The sequence below is a fragment of the Cydia pomonella genome, chromosome 14 (genome assembly GCF_033807575.1).
Source record: "Cydia pomonella isolate Wapato2018A chromosome 14, ilCydPomo1, whole genome shotgun sequence".
In the NCBI taxonomy this organism is placed as follows: domain Eukaryota; kingdom Metazoa; phylum Arthropoda; class Insecta; order Lepidoptera; family Tortricidae; genus Cydia; species Cydia pomonella.
The window spans coordinates 4,300,997-4,320,991 of NC_084716.1; the positions used below are offsets into that span (position 1 = coordinate 4,300,997).

General features: G+C 36.7%; 1 long non-coding RNA gene across 1 annotated transcript; it reads left to right on the forward strand.

Moving 5' to 3' along the window:
- The first annotated feature begins 12,332 nt into the window (after nucleotides 1–12,332).
- On the forward strand, nucleotides 12,333–16,073 carry LOC133524752 (uncharacterized). The gene is made up of 3 exons (XR_009800422.1): nucleotides 12,333–12,852; nucleotides 13,117–13,231; nucleotides 14,469–16,073. It is a non-coding gene; the product is annotated as an uncharacterized LOC133524752 (long non-coding RNA).
- The last annotated feature ends 3,922 nt before the right edge of the window (nucleotides 16,074–19,995 follow it).

Genomic DNA, 19,995 nt, shown 5'->3' on the forward strand with positions numbered 1-19,995 from the left:
GCACTATTGATGGCCTTAACACTCTCCATGCTATGGGTGGAATCAGGTGCATAACTCCCTCCAATTCACTTGAAAAGGGTAAAGACATTCCAAGATTAAAGCAAAAGCCTTCGTCACAAGAAGTTGGAAAGCTGGGCATTATACCGATACAAACTATTCAGAAAGGAGCGAGTCTGAAAACTGTAGTAGTCAGACGAATTGATGTACCTGAAGAAATGATTCACCCACAACCTTTTGACGCCCTTTGGTTTGTTGCAAAGCAACTAAAAATTTCCTTGCCAGAATGGAAGGGTTACATGGCAGCCATAACTACAGGTGATTTTAGTGAAAAGACAAAAGTAATTACCCTTCCCGTCATAAATGCACCACCATCAAACTACGATACCATCTACACGGCTTTAGATTATGCAAGTGAACTGATTCAATTAACTCGCAATGATGACAGAAGCAGTCACTCAAGTGTGATCATCACTTTTGATCAGCCATTATATTGGAAAGCGAGGGAAATAGTCGCTGCTGCACCTTCCGACTCTCGGATATCCAACTGTGTAGTGCGCCTTGGTGGATTTCACTTGCTTATGTCTTTTTTGGGCAGGCTACTTTATCCCTTAAGTGCATATGGTATCAAAAATGATACCGTGTCTTTTTCCCGCACAAACGTTCATATTTTTTTGTCCTCATGGTCTATTGCACGAAGATTGATACCTTTGCTCCCACACTATTAAAAAAAAAACTTGCAGCCATAGGGCAGCCATTTTTAAACTAAACGTCAAAAGTGTCAAATGTGCGGTAACTTTTTGCGACAGTGAAATTTGAAAGTTTTAATTATTGTTTATCCGGTGAATCTGGTGATATTTTGAACAGAAAAAAATTGTACAAGTAAGGTTGGTATCTATATTTATCATACATTGTATGTGTTTTTGTTAGATTTGTATTATTTGTTATATTTTTTTTGATTTTGCTTTGATATCAAAATGATATGACAAATGATATCAAAAACGATACTCCATGCAGTCTGCTCTATTTTTCTACTCGCACGGTTTTTTTACTTTTTTTGTGTTTGTTTGCATTTTGCTGTGATTTGGCATGTGGCATGGATGATTAATTGAGCTTTTATTTTTTCTACAGCATGGTTCGTCATAGAGCATTAAAAGATAAGGACATAGAAGATTTGCTGGCACAGTTAGAAGGTGGAGAAATATCGGAAGACGACGCCGAGTCTGACGGTGATGATCTTGAGTTTTATCCAACACTAGAAGAACTGCAAGCAGCTCTTGAGGAAGATGAGGCAGAAGAAGAACCTGCAAGTACGACGGAAGAAGAAAATTTAATACAGGAACCCGATTTCGCTGCAGTTTTTCCTGATCCTCCGTTGTTAAATGAGGACATGCCGTCAACAGGTATGCAAGATCCGTTCATACCTATAAATGCACAAAACCTTCGCTGGCGAAAAGCTACCTTCCCATTTTGTGAAAACCAAATTAAATTCAAGGGTGTCACTGCTTACCCCCCAGAGATAATGAATCTGCAAACACCATATCAGTTTTTTTCATACTTTTTCACTCCAGATATGATGGACAAAATCGTCAATGAGACAAATTTGTATTCCGTACAAAAAAAACCAGAACGCCCGACTACTGTTAATGTAACGGACGTAAGGAAGTATTTCGGAATACTGATATTTATGTCTGTATTTCATTATCCTAATGTCCGGTCTTACTGGGATACTAAATATGGCTTTGAACCGATTAAGCAAACAATGCCCGTAAATAGATTTGAAAAAATCAGAGAAATCATTCATTTCAATAATAATCAGCAACATAAACCAATGACACATCCTGAGCATGACAGATTGCACAAATTACGACCAGTAATTGACCATCTAAATGAGAAGTTTTCTAGCGTTCCTATGGAGCAACGCCTGTCAATTGATGAGCAGATGTGTGCGACCAAAATCGGTCACTTTATGAAGCAATATTTGCCCAATAAGCCTCACAAATGGGGCTTTAAGCTTTTTGTGCTGTGCTCGTTATCAGGTTATGCTTACCGATTTATTATATATTCAGGCAAAGACCTAGAGCCTTTACAGCCTGGTGAAGCAGACGTGGGTGTAGTGGGGAATACAGTGATTAAGCTTTCAAGAGGTATTCCTCGGAAGGTGAATCACATAGTCTACTTCGACAACTACTACACCTCATTACCCCTAATGTACTATATGGCCAAAGAAGGAATTTTATGTTTGGGAACTGTGCAAAGAAACCGACTTGGAAAAAATTGTAAGTTGCCAACAAAACCCCAAGTTATGGCCAGATCTGTGCCAAGAGGTTCTTTTGATGAGTACATAACTACTCATGATGAAATTGACATGACTGCAGTGAGCTGGAAAGATAACAAACAAGTTATTCTTTTGTCCACTTATGTGGGTGCAACACCTGTTGGAACTATTGAGCGTTATGACAAAAATGAGAAGACGAAAAAACCGATTACGTGCCCAAAAGTTGTTAGTGAATATAACGCTCACATGGGCGGTGTCGATTTGATGGACTCATTCTTAGGTAGATACCGAATTCGCATGAAGACACGGAAATGGTACCTTCGAATTTTTTACCACCTGCTAGATGTCACTGTAATTAATTCATGGGTGTTGTATCAAGAAGTGTGCAAAAGGAATCAGATTGACAAAAAGGATGTTCTGAAATTTGCAGACTTCAGAGCAGATCTGGCAGACACTCTATGCAAATATGGAATAAATTCACATCCAACCAGAGGACGCCCGAGCCAGAGCCCTATGCAAGAACCGCCACCCAAACGAAGGAACATTGTACAACAGATGCCTTCGCTTGATATAAGGTTTGACGGAATTGGGCACATCCAGATAAAGGGGGATAAAAGAATGAAATGTATTAAACCGGGTTGTAAACTACTAAGCAGTGTGCAATGCAATAAGTGTAAAGTGTTTTTATGCTCAAAAAAGAACTCTGATTGTTTTAATGACTTCCATTTGTAGGTAATGAACGTTTTTCTGGTTGTTTTAATTTAGAGTTTGTTATTAAATTGTCTTTAAGGTGACGAGTATTTTTTGTGCTTACTACATGGAGTATCAAAAATGATACCAACGGTTTTTTTAATAAAAAAAAATAAAAAACGGACTATATTTTTTTTACTAATTTTTACATCATAGACTTATATTTTCTAATCACATATATTTTTTTCGCTGTAAAAAATTAAATCATGCACTTAAGGATTAAGGCTGGAAGCGGTCTGAAAGAACTGTTGAGCACCGTTTTTGCTGCTCTGTCTGTTGACAAAATGCTTCAGGGCCATGCATTTTCAAGAGCAATAAGAGGGCATTTTCTGGCAACTACAGCACTGTCAAACAAAATACTGGACCAAATTGAGCTAACAGAAGAAGAGAAGTCAACTGTTACGGGAATATTATCTGAGTTCCTACTGTTCCTAGATGAACCTCTTGCGTTGAAAACAATAAATGAAAACCCAACGATCAAACAGTTAGCTGAGAAATTTGGCACTAAATTGGAACAGCTCAAAGAGAATGGCCCGACAGCTCAGTTGTGGATCCAGTATTTCAAGATGATTTACATTATTAAAGAGTACATACATGCCGAAAGATCTGGTAATTGGGAAGCACACTTAAACTGTGTCAAAAAAATGATACCTTACTTCCATTCTTCTGGACACTTTCCCTATGCAAAGTCATGCCAGTTATATGTTCAGGACATGGAAAAATTATGCTTGAAAATGACACCTGAGGAATACCAAAAATTTACATCAAGCGGATACTTTACGATGCGGCGTTCCGATCGCTTTTGGTCAGGGGTGTGGTCTGACATGACCATTGAAACCACACTAATGAGATCCTTTAAAAGCCGAGGGGGCATAACAGGAGGCAGAGGTGTTTCGCCCAGCGTGCTCAGCAAATGGTTAGTCGGAATGAGCGCAACGCATGAAATCTGTGCTTCCCTGGAAGAGTACTGCGGAGTACTCTTCACGTCAAGCGAACAGCACAAAGATCTTGGACAAGCCCGTCAAAAAAGAGATACAGCAGATGTTCTAAAACTCTGCCAATGGTTTGAAGCACACCCTCCCTTCCCGCAAACTAGCGAGATTATGTCCATTGCTAATGGAGTGGTGGGAGATGAAACAATAAATTGCTACGATGCTCTGCGAGTGGGTAAAGAAGCAATGAATAAGATAGTGGACAAGCCATTCTCAGACATAAAGTTTTCTCGCAAAGATCGTGCCTTGCCACTTTCTTCTGTTAACTCATCATTGAAAATTCACGATGAAAAGATTGCGGTTGACCCAACATTGGTGTTTCAACGAATGTGCATAAGCAAACGATCAGAAGAAGATTTGATGAAATATTTAGAATATGAATTGGCCCCATTTCCTTTAGCGCTGTTCAACGAAAGCGGGATGAGAAAGACAAATAAATCCATTCTGTATTCGTTGTTTCAGCCAACCAACAAGCCTCTGCAACTATCTCAAATGAAAATAGTATTGGATGGGGGTCTTCTGCTACACAGAGTAATTTGGCAAAAGGATACATGTGTTGGCACAATTTGTAATGGATAAATTACCTACATTAACCAGCATTACCCTGGAATGAGTCGTACTGTGGTGTTTGACGGATACACAAATTCTGCCAACAGTACGAAATCACATGAACAGAAGAGGCGATATAGATTGAAGAGGTCAGTTGAAATCAATTTGACATGGAATACTTCGATCCCAATTAAACAAGAAGAGTTTTTGTCTAATTCTTCCAACAAAACTCAGCTCATTTCCTTATTACGGACAAAACTGGAGGAAAATGGGATACAGACTATACAGGCAAATGATGATGCTGACGTCCTCATTGTAAAGACGGCTGTGGAACAATCCACTCATAGCTCTGTGGCAATTGTTGGTGAGGATGTGGACCTCACTGTTCTTTTGATAGCTTCCACTCCTCCTGCAAATGACATCCTGCTGCTAAAACCTGGCAGAGGAAAAAATAAAAGTATTGTTTTATCCAGCCAAGAGATGCAGCAACAAGGATTTAATCATATCCTATTTTTACATTCTTTTACTGGCTGCGATACGACATCTGCGACGTTTAGAAAAAGCAAGATGGCTTTCACAAAGCAATATTTAAAATGTGACGTCATAAAAAAAGCATCGATGATCTTTTACAACCCCTCCTCCACTCAAAGTGACGTTGAAGAGGCTGGGAAAATTTGCTTCTTAAAATGGTATGGAGCACCAACTAAAGTCACCTCTCTCAACCAATACCGCTTCCAGTCCTTTATGAGGTCAGTAGCCAAACTAAAGCCAGACATAAGCTCTCTCCCACCCACGGAAAGTGCGGCAAAACAGCATTCCCGGCGCACTTACTATCAAGTACAACAGTGGCTTGGGAATGAGCTGCCTCCACAAGAGTGGGGATGGCAGTCTGTAGGAAACACCCTGGAGCCCATAAAAACCGAAGATCCACCAGCACCAGAGGCCTTACTACAGACCATATTTTGCCGTTGCACTAAAGATTGTGCTAGCGGCAAATGTGGATGCCGAAAAGCAATGCTCAGAATTGATGTTCAGCGGCATGCCTTCATTGCCAAGGGAAATGCCTTAACAGCGTATCCATTCAGGAAGATGATGATGATGGTGATGGTGATGACGAAGAGCTTCACCACGAATCACCTACATCTGAGGATGAACAAATAATAGAAGAACTCTTAACAGGACCGTCCCAACCCAAAAGGATGAAAAAGTAGTCATCATCATCATCATCATCATCATCATAATCATCATCATCATCATCATAATCATCATTATCATCGTCATTTCTTACAATCCACAACAAAAACGGAGAAAAAAACGGTCGTCTGCGGGCACCCTAAGTTAGTAAAATGAAAAGTTTTCGAATTTTTCACCTTTCATGGGATGTAGCTCGAAAACGGCTGGGAATAGAAAAAAATGATTTAGGTACAACTTGTAGATAATTTTATGGCCTTTCAACTTTTCCTTGAAAGTTTTTCTCTAACATGTACCGTTTTTGAGATTTAAGCGAAAAATGAAAAAATAGACCCTTTCCCCCCCCTCCCCCCACTCCGGGGCTCCTCCTAGTGTCCCGGGGTTTTAGTATGTTTATTACCTAGGGACTCTTGACATGTTTCCGAAGAAACATCTTACGTTACTAACTCACGCACTATAGACCCCCCTTGGAGGGACTCATTCAATGGACTAATGGTCCTTTCTGTAGTACTTATTTAATTAAATTGTAATTGTCCAAAAAGGTTTCATTCACAGATAATAAACATGCCCAGAAACTATTGGTGCAGTACAAGTACTAGAACATTAAAAAAATATGTCCTGAGTACTTGGGTCTGAATGAGTATAAAACAATAGTACTACTGGTAGGACCATGGTACGCAATAACTACATACTGAATTTTGCGTTGGGCCTTAGGAGAATAATATAGTGCCCTCTTATTCATCTTTTAAACTAATTAGTAAATGGGATTGTGATGGGACACCAACAACTATAGATAAATTCAAGCTAACTTAAAATGTACTCCCAAAGAATTTAACCACTACCAATGAATCCAACTACCAAAAGTTGTATAACATAACAAACAAGATACAAATTTGTGTGAATTGATGACTAACATGACTCCTGAGGTGGAACCAGATGCTTCAGACCACAACAATAGGTACACTAGTTTGTTCTGTACATTGCCACTCTACTGATAGAATAAGATTGTTACAAAACATTATTTTTCCAAGATTGTAAGATCTAAACTGAAATAAATGTGCCCAGTTTTTTCTTGGTATATGACATTTATTTCAGTTTATAATTTATATAGTAGTGTTTCTACTTGAAATAAAAACAAATTAAAATATTTTCTAAAAATAATTTAATTTGTTCTAAATACTTCTAATAATATTGTAAGATCTGTTATAAAACTATGTTACAGAAAATCACTACCTATCAGTATCACATCCATCAAGATTAACAACATTTACCTACAACTTTTGGAAACATGGTTTAAAATAGGAAAAGATTGGAGGCCTACCGCCTGGCAAGTTTGAGTTACAGCAGGGAAGATTAAGCATTGTTAAAGATGTCCCGGACATAGCAGCAATCATACTCAAGAGTTTATCACAACACAGGCCTTATTTAGCTTACGGTGGACTAGTTTAGAGGACTAGTGAGAGTAGGTAATGCACTGATATTGATATTGTATAAATATAAAATCCCAGTTCTGGTTCTTTCATTTGCAGGTAAAACTAGTAACAGGTAAACCAAAAGCTCACTATACTAACTTATATAGTGCCTGCATATTAATTTGGTTCAACTTTTAATACCCACAAGTTCCATACAAACATCAAAATAAATTCTGAAATATAGTAACAAGAATTTATTTTAAATCAGGTAGGTTATTATAGGCCATTCATTAGTAAACCACATAGGACATTAGAAAACAATTTAAAAAAGTGCCTGTCAAGAGATTAAAACAAGTATTTGTCCCTGTCAGAGCGGTGAAGTAGCCCATTACTCAGTATGAATTCTTCAGACGCTGCATGTCTCAAAAAATAGGTAATGGCCAGGACTAGAGTAGAGGAGCTTGAGGAGATAAGGGCCCCGAACAAAGAGATAAAGGATCTCGAGAAGGAGTTTCCATTCATTGGAAACGTAGGCTTTCTGAAGAAGCAGCAGAAAACCAAAGTGGCCACCTCCCAGACAGTAAGTCAAATGCCGGCAGCGGTAGAGCCTCAGACCCCGGGAGGTTCCGGCACGAAGACTTTATAGTAAAAGTGGCGGATTCCAGTGGAGAACGACGAGATTCGTTCCGATCGAATTGTTACTTTGCTACATTGTCGATTTTTTGTTCGTCAGAGAATTGAGACTGATTTAAAAACAAAGAGAACAATTAATGAAGAGGTTAAAATACTATTTCGATTTCTGCGAAAATAAGTAGAGCTATTTAACGAAAAAAGTGTCCATACAGCAAACTCTTAACCAACATAAGTCATAACCTTTCGAAGCAAAACAAAAGATCATAATAAGAGCACAGCAAACGACATGTGAATGACTGACACTAGACAGACAGATTTTACAGAAATTGCCGTAAAAAAACACTTAACTTGTACAGCTTGTGCACAAACTAGTATCCAAAATGACGTGACAATAACACCGTCAGCGCCACTGTCCATTCGTTAGTTTTTTTCCCGTCCATTCGTTAAATACAATTGAGTCCTTGAGTTGGGGACGGGAACGTATTGTAACTAGTATTGGCAGCCCACCGTAACCATAAAGGTAAAACAGACGGACGTACCGGATCGCGATATTGGTACGGACTGAGACCTGTTCCATCGTTTGCAAGGTGGTCCGCTGTACGTCCATCAAAGACGCAGGCGACGCAGCTATAAGTGAGAGCGAGAAAGAGATATGGTGACCGGACAAAGGTCACGGTCCGGTACGCCTATCTATTGTGACTTTTACTAAAGCGCTTAACATTTTTAAGGCTATTTCTAGACGGGACAACTTTTCGCACAGTGACATTAAATAGACAATTTAATCCCTTTTCATTCCTCCGATTCCACTTGATTAGATTGTATAATTATGACCTTAGATAATTTAACAACCGGAGTCGCCTTTAAGAGCTTACCCCTCTGTCGAAAACCTCTGCCAACGTCGTAGATAAACATCTGCCATTGCTATTTGTACAAAACGTGCAAATAGCCATACATTTGACGTGCCTCTCCCCCCGCAACAAAGTGACTCCGGTTGTTAAAGTCTCTAAGATTATGACCGATCAAATGCAGGAGGCCTGCCGCGAAAATCGTAATTCGTAAATTGCGGGGATCTTTCTCTTTTACTCTCACTAAGACGAGTATGACATAATAGGGTTGTTTCCATTTACAAATCTTAGGGCAGAATTGTATCCCAATAAATTCTTTTGGATTATAAGAACATGTTAAACTACTTTTGGGGGACCTGTAATGACCATATTTTTGTAAATATTGAATTTAAAATATCTTTTGGCACACGTCACGTGACCAAACTCGAAACGTCATTGAAGATTCTGATGACGTCACAACTCTCGGATTGACACTGTTGACAGTTGGGCGATAAACAACAAATGTAAGTTGACAGTTCGTATCTTTTTTTTTTTTTTTTTTTTTTTAATGGCTTCGCGCTCCTGGCGCATTCAGCCAGACGAGTAAAACGGGGAAACGGAATTAAGGATTACATTAAAACGGGTAGGACGGAATTTTGGAAAAGGATCAGGAAAAGGTTAATAATTCAAATAATTTAAAGTTTAATGTTGTGACGTGAAATAAAAGAATACAATGATTTAAATATATATGAAGATGAATCATTAATATACAGGAGTGTTGTAATAGATGTGGGAAACGGAACTTTTAAATCTGACAGCTGTCTTAATAATATAGAACGGTCATATAGGTTACAATTACCAGAAAAAAAGATATGATTAAGATCAGCGGGATCAGTTCCACAAATACATGCAGAACTGGCCACACGATTTTGTAGTTTCAGGTGTTCCGGTGTACATACATGGCCCAATCTCATACGAATCAACATACTAGTTGCAGGCTTTGGCAAAGAGATTTTAGCAAACCAAGGTTTGGCAGGAATTGTTGTTTGTATGCTACGATAATGTAACGCAGCGGCACCCGCACCAGATGCCCATAATTTTGTCCATTCCATTCTTAGATATAATTTAGGCAGTGCCAACAGGTCTTCAGCAACATTCCTAAACGGAAACATGTCCCCAGAACTAATGGCATCTCGAGCTAAGTCATCCACCCTTTCATTGCCTTTAATCCCTCTGTGTCCAGGGATCCAGGCAATGGAAACCGAATACCCTTTAAGACGACATTTTAACAGTTGGCTACGGATTTGATAAATAATTGGGTTATTAGATTTAGATTTGAAAGGAAATTTAGCTATTGCCTGAAGTGAACTTAGAGAATCTGAGAAAATAATAGTTTTTTTAAGATGCATTATAATGATGAATTCTATTGCTTTCAGAATTCCAAAGCACTCGCCACTGTACACAGAGGACTCTGGAGGCAACTTTATTTTTTGGTAAATATTAGACTGGGTGTGAAGTACACCAATGCCAACACACCCATTGTCAGACATCTTAGAAGCATCTGTGTATATATGATCAGCAGCTAGGCCATCTGTTCCAATGAATCCCAGGAATTGTTGATTTTGTTCAACATCATTCTTAGAAATGCCGATATTAAGGAGAACTGAAGGATCAAGTATTACAGATTCATATTCATACTGGAAAATGGGAAGTGTTGAAGAGCTAACAGTGGGAGCTGAAATAGATTTAAGTTTTTGAAAACTTTTAATCAAACATGGAGGACTCTTGTGCTTCCAGTAGTTAGAAGTAGTTATTTGAAGCAGGAGGTTAGACAAGATAACCCAGAGTTGATGATTAGAAAATTGGGAGCAGCGGAAAATAAACCTATCACAAAGATATTGGCGTCGTAAATGGAGTGGAGGCTCAGCACACTCAACTTGCATAGCATTGATAGGGCTTGAATTCATGGCACCGCATATCATTCTCAGGGCTTTTGATTGAATACGATCTAATTTTTGGAAGCCTGCTACAAATCCTGGCTCTAACCAGTTCGTATCTTCTACGTGCGTATGTAGTTATGTGTCAAACCGTAAACTGTGACGTCACATAATTTTCAAAGAGCGTTTTGGGCGCGAAAGCATCTGTAAAAATATATTTTGTTAATTTAACATATTTAAAGCCGTTTTTAGTATATAAGTTGAATTTTAGGGCTACTTTTAGTTAATATAGAACGTAATACAAGCGTTTAAAAAAATTGGAAACTACCCTATTAGAGTGACAGAGAAAAATGCCCGAACTTCGATTTTCGCGGCGTGAATGTCATCGAGCGTTCACACGTACACAATTTAATCAACACAAAAGGGTCCTCATGCACATGGAGCATAATTTAGATTTATTTTTTATCAAATCGGTCAATTTGATTATCCCGTCTGTACGGGCATTATATAATTCACCAACTGACGACAGGGATTCCTAAAGATGGAGTCTGAGCCAGCTGCCACCGTAGCCTCACACACACACAGCTACATCTTTATGCACGATTAACATTGAGTAACCAAATGCTGTGGTCATGGCGATAGAGTCATATCGATAAAATATCGGCATTTTTTTTAAATTATCTTTTTAATTTTACTTGAAAGAATTTAAACGACCTAAAATCAACAGATAACCATTAAAACACCACTTTATATATTCCTATCAACCAGTATGATTTTGTGAGTTCGATATTACAATAATCAACGGCAAAAAATCCATGGTACACCGGCCAAAACCAACTAAAATATGTTAAGTATTTATCATCATCAATTAGCATTTCTATGATGTAAATTTTTAGTGAAGATATCGAAGCTTCTATTAATCGCTATTCCGTTCTGCTGTGTAGATATTATCGATATATAATATAACATGAGTCAAATCGACTAGTGCCCCCCACCTATATGGCTACGGCTTGAGTATCAAATTGTGTACTGAGAACAGACAACGAGGGGCCTTGATTATGATAGCTGTACATTATTCCAACCTCGAAAAAAAAAACAAATAGTTGTTAACACTCAACAATGTTGCCTTTTATACAGATTTATCTATATTTATACAGAATTTCGGGCCAATTACACTTTGCAGATTTTGTACTAGTTTTATAGATTTTTTCAACAATTACTATTGTATACATCAATACGTCAATCAGTAATCAAATATCAGGAATGTGACTGCAAGCATTTAAAGGTTCATGCACCTTACTTAATCCAGTCGCCCTAAGTGCTATTGCCAACTAGCATTCTCTTTCCTATTATAAAAAATGTGTTCATAGTAAGTGCATAATACCGAAGTTCGCAACTTGCGGGCATTTCTCTCTGTCATTCTAATTACGCTTTAGCTGTTAGCTTTGCGTAAGGCGTTTTTTGTGTCACTATGCGGTTAATTAGCGTAGCGTAGTTCGTAGGGCTTTGGTATTTGCCTCCGGGATTATGCTGCTCTTGGTCTTACATTGGTAATTTGGCAAAAGGGTACCTCTTGTCTTGTGGGTCGCAACGACCACGTGTTTCAGCATCTTTGCCCAGTCCCATCTGAGTCAAACCATAAGTGCTGCTAGTTCAGCTGCGAAGTACGAGGCTAAACAGAAACATACGAAATACGAAATACCTTCCCTTGCAACAGTTGCAAACAATGTGTGACTTTATTATTTTATCTACTTAAATGTAGTCCAGTAGGGCTAAGATGGTTGGCTCTTTATCATTTGTCACCATGCCTGTCACGTTCAAACAAGTATGTACGTGTGAAAGTGACGGGCATAGTGACAAGCTATAAAAATGGAACCATGCTGCCACTGCAGTGCATGACGTCGCTAACGGAAAATGATACTGATGACACAATATATATTCTTAAAAAGTAAGGATTTCTTGTCTTACCAATTTTATACCGATTTTTGGACGTTATATATCACATATTTCTTACTTCGCCACCTGGCAACACTGGCTGTAAATGTCGTCCCTTTTTTTTATATATGCAATGTTTGAAATTCCTGCCTTGAAACTCTTAATTGAGGCGCCATCGTTATTTCATTCATTTCATTCTTTGTCGTTTTGTGTTAGATTACGCACGTAAAATGCAAAGAGCATATAATCACTACGTTGTAAAATGTATTCACGGCGCCACGGCCGATTCGACTCCATTTTGTTCGTTTCTGCCGTATGGAAAACATTTACCAGATTAAGATTGCAATGACATAGGTATTGGCTAGTGTTAAAGTGTTTTTAAATTAGCTCTATATTTTGGTGTACCAACATCATCAGTGTTTGAAAAATTTGAACGCAATGAGTGCAACGAGATACACAAAATGGCTGAACTATGCTTACTTATCTGATTTTTTGCTATCTTCCTTATTCAACAATAAAAAAAGCCGTTTTAAAATAATTATTATCTTATTGTCTTAAGTTATAGCATATTTAATTTATTGGGATTGCATCATACTAATAATTCTGTTTTATTTGTAGATGATTTGAGACAACTCGCCTGGCATTGCTGCAAGTAAGAATAAGAACATAATGGATTACAGATAAAAGTAAAACAGTGAGGAAGTCACTTAATCGAAAATGCATTGAGGAAGTAGTAAGTACTATGCGTATATTCATACAAACAAACTTTAATTTATATTTCTCCCTTATATATACAACTCAATTTCTTAGTTTTTAAGTCTGAATTTAAGGCTTATTTGTATTAAATGTCACTGTCTGTTAACTCTGCCATTTCATGTGATGTTGAATAAAAAAATTCTATGTCTATGTCTAATTTTGGAGTAATATACCTAAAAAATTAAAATGAAAATGATTTATTTCATAAATGTTGAGTATACATATGACAACAAGGTTGGGTCTTCCTAGTTGGTAAGAAATACCTGTATCAGGAAGTCCCACTCCTTCATAATAAACAGTGGTTGTTTGTAACTATTTAATTACTTATCTATAACGTAGGAATCAAGAAGTACTTATCATTATGACAACAGAGCAGTTGTAGTAATAATAGCCTTACAGCATAATAAGGGGACCTATAAGGGAGTTCCTACATTAAAAAAGTCATTTATTTATGCTATAATCATATACCAGATCAAGTAAAAATTTTAATTTTATTATAAATACAATTATATCTGCTTCATTGTTTAAAAGGATATTTGTAACTCCATTTATCATTATTTTTTTGGAACCTAGTGATCATTTAAAATATGCTTTGTGTAATTTAATCATCACCTCCAAAATGATCATAAAATCAAACACAAACTAATCTGGAAGTGATTTCTAATTATATGTGTAAATAATCTAGTGTGCTGCAATTATTTTTATCTAATATTTTCCTTGTATGTGGATCTGCTTTCCAGCATAAAAGCACATATAACTTATTGATAAGCAAAGCAAGTTAAAGATAGAAAATTTTAATGTATTTTGGTGTAATGGGGGATGTACTACCTAATAGAGTACATTCTACCATTTCTGATTTTCTAAACTTAGGTCATGCTTTGATAAATGTTTTGGTTGGTCAATACTTTCATAATAACTGAGATGAGATGTTATTGATGACCTGCATGCTGATGACATGTACCCCTGATAAGACCACAGTGACTACATACATATGCGTAGATGTTAACAACATGCAGTCTTATCACTAGAGGCCTGTTGTGTGTTAAAGGCTAAGATACTTTTTTGGTCACAGAGCCAGTGAAGTAAAAACATTTTTTTACTAAAGTTATTTATAAACTTACAATAATGATAGCAGCATTGACAATATGTCAATGGAGAACAGGCACGGACATTTTATGAAAATACATTACTAATAATTTATTCTTTCATTTCAGATTCATTCCAAGGGTCCTAGGAAATGTTAAACAGCTGCAGGTCCGAAAAAACTAGCCAGCTGAAGAAGTTAAATAATGAAGAAAAAAGAAGAACATCAGAACGGTCTTGAAAAGACAACTCCATCTTCCATTGCTTCGGAATCTGAATATCTTTGATCATTTTGTCATGAATACACACTACTGCCTCGGCTGCCTGCTTAAACTACAGTAGTGAATCTACTCTATTACTATTAAATGTGAACCCTCTGCAATTTATCTGCGCAAGTAAATTAAGCAACTGCATCTAAGAAGATTTTGAAAACGTCAAAGCAGCAAAATTATGAATGCCAGGTCTTTTATCTTGAGAAAAACTTGGGAGTGTTGAAAGAGCTATTTTGTCAGTGGTCAAAATTTGAATATTGGAGGAAAATTGGAAAATGATACATAGAGATGGGGAAATGGATTGTTCGGTCTGTAAATTGCATTATAAAAAGCTGTTTTGTCAGCAATCACTTGGTCAGAAAAGAAAATTAAGGGAGATGGGTTGGATGCAGTCTTTGTTTTGGCAAATTTGGTTATCTTCATCCTTAACCTGCTCAATATTCTCAGTTTTTGCCATCGGAGACCACTTTTTACAAATACCTTTTATAATACTCATTACTCATTATTTTGTAAAGATCTTCCAACTTTTGGAAAAGGGTGCATTCTATACCTGTCTGAGTACCATGTGAACGTTGACATCTGTCGTTGACGACTGTCTGAGTGGAACTTTGGAAACAGCTTGAGAGGTCCATCTGGACGTCCATTGACGCTGATTGCGTGTGGTGCCGACAGTGCTTCTTGAGCAGCTAAAATGGCATCTTAAAATGGACCGCTTTTTGCTTGACCCCTATCCTGAATTGTACCATAGACTCTTCGTGGCTCTCCGAGTCCCTACTATCGCTACTGCCGGTCTTGTTGTTGGGATGCCGGCTCTTTCGAGGGTTCCGCTTCAGACTCTGAACCCTTCATTACATATGGCTTTATTGTTATGGCCTTCTCTAAGAGTGAAATCAGTATTTTTTTTGTTGTTAGGGGTCTGATGACCTGAGTTCCGTCGCTTGTTACGCCCGTTGGTGTTTATTTGTTATTGTTGAAATCCTGCAAGAAAAAGTTGTTTTGTCAGTAGTCAAAAGATCCAATTTTGGCATGAAAAATAAATACTGGGGTGTTGTTTTTATTACAATACGGGTGAGATCTTGTTAAAAAGCTGTTCTGCTAGCAGTCAATTTTCAGTATTGATATGATAAATATTATTATGGGGCATTATCGCATTATGTTATACTTGTCAGACTAATCATTAAAAAAAAACACGTTAAAAAAATCAAAATCATTATGTTAAATTTTTAATTTTGATTTGGACGAAATAATGACTGGGTATTATCACAAGAAGGGAAATGGGTTTGTCTGTCTTTGTTATCAAGAAAAAGCTGTTCTGTCAGCAGTCAACATTCACTTTTGATATTATACGAATAAAATGAGGCAATATCACACAGGGAGTTTTATCAGGGAATAGTATGAGGGACAACACTTTTATCACCAATCAAACTTTTATGACCAAAAATACAAATGCATTCATTGTTGAAATGTTTATTTTGTCATTTTTAAAAAAGTGTACACTAAGGAATGATTGTTCTGTCAGTCATTAAATTATTTCAATACTAAAATGAAATAAAACTGAGGAATAATACAAAGCGTAGTTTGGAATAATTACAATAAAGGAAATGGGTTTGCTTTATCTGTCATTGATCAAAATTGTGCACAAAAAGCTGTTCTGTCAGCGGTCATGTCTAATTTTTATATCGTGAATCAATCTACTAAGACTAATAAGAGAAATTAAGGGTGATCATCTTAGTAAGGAACATGGATAAAAAAAGGAATAATTGATATGGAGAGAAATGTATTTATTTAGAAGAAGCATCTGTTATTGCCACACCCGATATGGGTATCATGTATTGATACAATTTTATTGTTACTTGAGACCTGACATGTTTACATACATGTAAGCAATAAAAAAAAAATGCTATCGTTCAAGCAAAACTTCCAATTTCGAGGCCCGTGAAATGAAAATAATATCAAAATAAGATTTTTTTATTTCAATCTAGCAAGGAAAAAACTTTTCTTTCAGTAGACTAATCTTCAATTTTAATTTGTACAAAAAACACGGTTAAACACTTGTAAGAAAAAGCTGCTCTGTCAGCAGTCTCTTGTCAATTTTTATATGAATAAAAAAAAGAAAACCGAGGGTAAAAATGTGCAATAAAAAAATAATTTATCAATATATAGGTGAGAATTGGAATAAGTCAAAATATTTCAAAAAGATCGCACGAGAATCCTTATTGGTTACGTTATAAATCTGTGATTGGCTGACATTTGAATTATTCTTATTTTATGTTATTATTTTACGAGTATTACAGCTTATCGTTGATTCTTTTGTCTTATCTTCCGGTGAAACAGTTTGTAATAATAATAATAGCAACTCACCACTGGCCCTGTTGGTCGTAAGCAGGTTTTTTTCTATTTGTTTTAAAACTTTTATATTATGCCGCACCACCAACAACTGAACAGCTCTAATTTTTCAGGCACCTCATCGTTTTCTGTAAATATAAATCGAAACCGGTATAGAAAACCCTTAACCCTTCGCAAAGCTAGCTCTCAGAAGGCATAAGGCCTACTAACCGCGCTCTGTTAGGAAAAGCGTACTTAGAAAATGTCACATAATTAGAAACATTAATTACATAGCTTTCACGATCGCCTTACGTATCTGAAATCATATTTTAAGGAAAACAAACCGGGATTGAAACCGAGACCGTCTTCAGTTACGGGGATCGTAACATCGGAGATTAGAAACAATCAAGAAAAAATATTTTGACATAATTACCTTTTTCAGTAACGAACGCGTCCTTGATCGCGTGCTGCATTGCCTTTCAGACTCTGACAAGTGACGATTTCACTTACTATTTGAATAATATTTTCAATATAACATTCTCTTCGAATTTTTAAGACTTCATAGCGCTTTATGCTCGATCATAAAACACGAAGTAGGTCTTTTCTTGTGATAGAGAAAGCAATTTCCCTCTTTCATTGGATTTATATTCCGGTAGGATTTATTTTCTTCTGGTCGAAGAAAGGTTCTGTGGCTTAATTCAATTGAATTCAAAAATATTATTTCAGACTACATGATAATAATAATCACAAAAAATAATAACAAATTCAAATAAAAATCATGTCAACGACTAAAAATATATTTCAGACTACATGATAATAATAATGACAAAAAATAATAACAAATTCGAATAAAAAAAATCATGTTAACGACTAAAAATAAAAATATAGAAAAAATAATATACAATAAAATTACACACTATGTCAAAAACAAGAAAATTAAAAAGAAATACATAAAATAATAGATTAAAATTAAAATACAGAAAATTAAAATTACAATTACTATGTCTGACTAAACAATTACACACTACGTAATATTGTACACTGTGCCGTTAGAACCCATATGTACGTCATTCCAGTGCCTCCAAAATGTACCTAACGGATTTCCAGGGAGGAGCCCTGGTCAGTTGAAGAAGCAGGAGGGTAGAGGTCGGAGAGGTCTTCTGGTTCCAGAGGGATGTCGATCTGCACTGGACGTCGATCTCGATACCTCCCTCGCGGAAGGTATGAGTGGCCGCTTCCGCCTTTCGGCTGCGGCGGGTCGCTCCCGTCCCGTCGTCATTTGCGGGACGTTGTGTGCTGCTGGTGTGTGGGCCAGCTCTTCGCTACCGCTGGCTGGGCGTCGTTCGATAGGAAATGCAGGGTACCCGCTGCAAGTTTTACTTAGAAGTTTCGGTCATCATCGAACTTAAGAGTTCCACTATATTACACCTCTATAGCACCTACAGCAGTATCGACCAAAATTAAGGATATGTAAATTACGTAATAAGTTAAGGTTTTTTTATTATTACGTAATTCCATAATTGAATGAGTGTTTTAAAATAAAACGACAGTTTCAAGTTATTGGGGATCTTTAATTAGAACAGAATGGGACACACACCAGGACCATTTTGTGTATTTTCTATATGTGATCGCATAAATTACAACGCGTTCAACGATTTATTCGATAAGGAGCTCCGTAGTTTGTTACAAAAATAACCGGCGGAAGAAATAAAAGGTTCGCTCCCTCGGTTTAAGCACTTGTCGGTTGTACAGCTTATGTCATCTGACGACGTTTATTATTATTATGCAAATATTGCAAGACACTAAAAGGAACTGATCGTCTTTCTTTTATCCTAATTCTGAGGAATGAAGCAAATCGTCTGCTGAGTTCACTTTGAAGATCTAATGTGTTAAGCAATAACCGCAATGGAGCATCGGCTCCTACTAAGTTTGAATCAATGATAATACTGTTGTCTTTATCAAATCCAGACTGCAATGAATGTCATTAAAGACTTTTTTTACATTGGATTATAATTCCAATAATGTTTTCATTACACATGTTTTTAATTTGAGAAACCGGCCAACCATATCTGCAAGACTGCTCCACTTTTTTGCAGTCTAGTATCAGCTCTATAGGTACTTTTACCGTATTCTTCAGTAGTATATTTTTGCAATAAATCATTTTTCAAAGGCCGACTTACAACACCTATGATTTTTTTAATCAAATCTTTGTATGAAACTTCTAGTTCTTTAATACTGGGTTCTTCTATAAAAAATCCGTCTTCTAACTCCTCAACTCCTTACAGGCACAGAAAATTGGTATTTTAATAAGCAATGAAGAAACATGTCCTCAAGCTTAGTTCAGTTATGCATTTAAATAAGGGCTACTCAAACTCCAAAAGAAAATTACTTTTGGAATATAAGTTTTTTGTATAAAAAAAATTGAAAAGAGCATAAAAATAGGGTAATGACTTAAAACCCTAGTCCATGTGTAAGCTAGGGCTCTTTAGCCTACTGGTTTTCTTTCAATTATAAATATTTTATACCTAGTGTCTTAAGTGATTTTTTATCGAGCTGAATTTTCACGGGTATGCTCGCTCCTGTCTGGAACAAACAAAAATGATTTGTAATAAATCCATATAATTGCATACATGTTCGCGGATGTTTATGGACTTTCTGACCGCAAACTGTTATTATTACTGATGCAGAGTGCAATGACTTTTGCAAAGTTCTGCTCATGGTTCCTTATTATTAGGTACTTTCTGGATCGACACATAATTTCCGTTTTCATACACAGATTAGGCCGAGTAGATATACTTTCCATACCACATTATGTCCTCGGGTTTAAACGAACTTAAAAATAAGATACTAAATTGGGTCATATTCCTCTGTTTAAAAATAAATTTTGTTTACAAAAAATGCAGTTCAGACATGTACGTCTACGTGGTGCATAAGTTCTCAATCAATCTCCATCACTATCTTGATGATCTTTCCAAAGTAACATTCTTTGTTTACACATATTTTAAAGCTTTCATGGTGTTTTATATTTGACCCATAAAGGTCGGCGACATATTTTAAATCT